Source organism: Chiloscyllium plagiosum, chromosome 1 (genome assembly GCF_004010195.1).
Source record: "Chiloscyllium plagiosum isolate BGI_BamShark_2017 chromosome 1, ASM401019v2, whole genome shotgun sequence".
NCBI lineage: Eukaryota > Metazoa > Chordata > Chondrichthyes > Orectolobiformes > Hemiscylliidae > Chiloscyllium > Chiloscyllium plagiosum.
The window spans coordinates 5,689,688-5,693,100 of record NC_057710.1 but is presented as its reverse complement, the minus strand read 5'-3'; the positions used below and the strand labels follow the sequence as shown (position 1 = coordinate 5,693,100).

General features: G+C 44.9%; 1 protein-coding gene across 1 annotated transcript in view; it reads left to right on the top strand.

Moving 5' to 3' along the window:
• The first annotated feature begins 267 nt into the window (after positions 1-267).
• Positions 268-3,413, top strand: part of LOC122549869 (cytochrome P450 26B1) — a 54,889-nt gene continuing 51,743 nt past the window's right edge. Inside the window, exon 1 of the mRNA XM_043690169.1 lies at positions 268-433. The gene's annotated coding sequence lies outside the window, so the exon portion shown is untranslated. The remainder of the gene's footprint in view (positions 434-3,413) is intronic.

Genomic DNA, 3,413 nt, shown 5'->3' with positions numbered 1-3,413 from the left:
CTACCTAATGCCAATCCTTCTCTCCCAGTTCAAAATGTTCTAATTTGAGGAACAATTTAAAAGCAGCTTTCTGAATCTCTCTGGTGTGTCAGCGCGGGTGATCGACTCTGAAAGCTATTTACCAAATACCTTGCATTCAAAATTAGGGACTTTTTTTTCTTAAAAAAAACTTGAATATTCATTGATTTGACAAGACAGAGAGATGCCCAGAACGTCACCGAGGAGGTGGGATTTAGCAGCTGAAGTTTTGTGTGATATATATATATATACATGAGCGTGTGTGTGTGTCGGGGAGGGAAAAATATCAGCTCAATAATTTCAACTTTTAGCATCGAACAACAAAAATGAAAACAAATAACGAATAATCGAAAATATCCCAGGACAGCGGAGTGAGTGGAAAGCGAAGGGTAACGGACGGAGTTTAGAACCACAAGTAAGTGATCAGGCAAAGACTTCGTTTTAAAATATCTACCGAGTTTAATACCATGTATTAAAAACCATTTGACTTTATTTTTCGTTTTCCTGCATTTTTTTCCCAGAAGTTTGCTGTGAGTATTTTGATTTTAAGCAACGAATATTAATCGCTGAGTTGCAAAAAGCCTCGTTAATGAGATACGAATTGTAACGACTTCCGTGTTCTGTTACTGAAAACACAATAACAATGTCGATTTGAGGTTCTGCTTCTTTGGTTTTAGATAGAATCGCAAGAGTTAAAACAAAAATAACGATTTTGTCTCTCTCTGTGTTGGTGTACCTCAAGAGACAGGTGCAGAGGAGCTTGGAGTGAGGTGGGAACGAAAGAAGGAGACGGGGTTAAAGGAGATCTAAAGGTGTAAATGACCATCAGGAGAGTGTGTGGTCAGGGAATGGGCAGAGAGTCCGCGGGAGAACTGTAACTGACCCGTGAAACGCGTTAACTAGCATGTAACAGCGATGGAAAATAGATCTCTCCAAATCTGATTAAGTCTTGAATTCCTAATTATTAGAATATAATAAGATTTGTATTTACATAGCAACCTCAGATGTGCTTTCTGATGTATTGAGGACATTCAGGAGAAGGGTCACTGGAGCCGGAACGTTAATTCTGTCTCTGTCTCTCTCTACAGATGCTGCCAGATAATATTTGTTCACTTTTTTATATGTGTGGTAGTAATTGTTACCTTGCCTCAGTTTCTAACCTATTCCTCATGAAGGGCTTTTGCCCTAAACGTCGATTTTCCTGCTCCTCGGATGCTGTGCTTTTCCAGCACCACTCTGATCTCAACTCTGGTTTCCAGCATCTGCAGTCCTCATTTTTGCCCGGTTTCTAACCTAACCCATTCTCTCCCCAGCGCGACCCGCCTCTCTATCATCGGCTTTGACTTCTGTCTGTGGGACTGAGTTGGGTGAGGGCGGCAGCTGCTGTCCATGCTCCCCGTCAACATCCCGCTCTGCTTCGCCAGAGCCTGGCCTGATAGCACAGAACCCAACTCCAGACCCAGCTTCTTGAGACCCGCCTGATCGTCCTCTGAGCAAGTACAAATCTTTCACTGATCCAGAAATCAAACCGAATATTCCGCACGTTACACGCTGCAAAACACAAGGGGGGTATGCAGGCACATGATGTGGAGGTCCCGGTGTTGGACTGGGGTCGACAAAGTCAGAAATCACACGACACCAGATTATAATCCAACAGGTTTATTTGAAATTATAAACTCTCGGTACACCATTCCTTCCTGATGAAGGAGCAGCGCCCTCAAACTTTGTGATTTCAAATAAATCTGTTGGACTGTAATCTGGCGTCATGTGACTTCCGACATTAGGAATTAACCGAGAAATGAGACTTCACGCTTTCATTGCTCCAATCCTGGATGGCCTTGCCCCGTCAGATCTCGAATTTACACCAATCCCACAAACCTTCAAGGTTTCAAAGAAACGTACCTGCTGGAAGTCAGAAACAAAAGCAGAAATTGCTGGAGAAACTCAGCAGGTCTGGCAGCATCTGTGGAGAGAAAAAAAAAACCCAGGGTTTAACATTCCAAGTCCTGTGAAAGAGTTCTTTAGAGTTCTGAGGGAGGGTCAAGGGACCCGAAACGTTAACTTTACTTTCTCTTCACAGGTGCTGCCAGGCCTGCTGAAACTTTGCAGCCTCTGGTTCTGATCTCTTGAGTATCCCCAATTCCAGTTTCTCCATCCCTGGTGGCTGCTAGGATCTGGAACTCCAGAATTCCCCCTGGAACCTCTCTTTTTCTACATCTTTCTCCTCCTTTACCGTGCTTCATGAAATCTATCTTTCCCTTAATTTTTGTTTTGGCAGCCTGACCAAATATTTCCTTCAGGTTTGATAATTGCTCCTGTGAATCTTGGGATCTGTAACTCTTTTAAAAAGTGCTGTATGAGTGTAAGTTGATGTTGCACACAGGGATGCAGAGGGATAGATAGGCATAAAGGCCATGGTTACTTCCAACAAGACATTTATTGTTGTTACCGTCACTGAATACCCCATGATTCACAGAATCTCAGTTGGCCTTGCTACATAAACACTGTGGCTACAAGAGCAGGTCAGAGCCTAGGAATACTGTGGTGAGTAACTCACCTCCTGATTCCCCAAAGCCTGTCCACCATCTACAAGCACAAGTCAGGAGGGTGATGGAATACTCCCCACTTACCTGGATGGGGGCAGTCCCACAGCACTCAAGAAGTTTGACACCATCCAGGACAAAGCAGCCCGCTTGACTGGCACCATATCTACAAATATTCCAATAAATACATTTCACACACAGAGACAAACACTAACATACAGGTACAGACACACAGACACAGACACACTTTCACACACAGACACAGACACTAACATACAGACACAAGAGTAGACACGCAGTTACATCCCTGTCACTGGGTCAAACTCCTAGATTTCCCACCCACAGCACATGGATTGCGGCAGTTCAAGAAGGCAGCTCACCCCCACCTTCTCAAGTGCAGCTAGGGACAGGCAATAAATGCTGGGCCCAGGCAACAATGCCCATATCTCTTCAATAAATGAAAAGGGACCAGGCAATGATATATAACGACAGTCAAAGCCCTCTTTGTCTCTCTTTCACACACAGGCACAGACACACGCACACACACAGGCACAGACACACACACAGACACAGGCACACACAGGCACAGGCACACGCACACAGACATACGCACACACACAGACACAGACAGATGCACACACACAGGCACAGACACACGCGCACACAGGCACAGACACACAGGCACAGACACACACAGACACACGCACACACAGAGGCACAGACACACACACAGACACAGACACACACACAGGCACAGATACACACAGACACACCAGGCAATGATATATAACGACAGTCAAAGCCCTCTTTGTCTCTCTTTCACACACAGGCACAGACACACACACAGACACA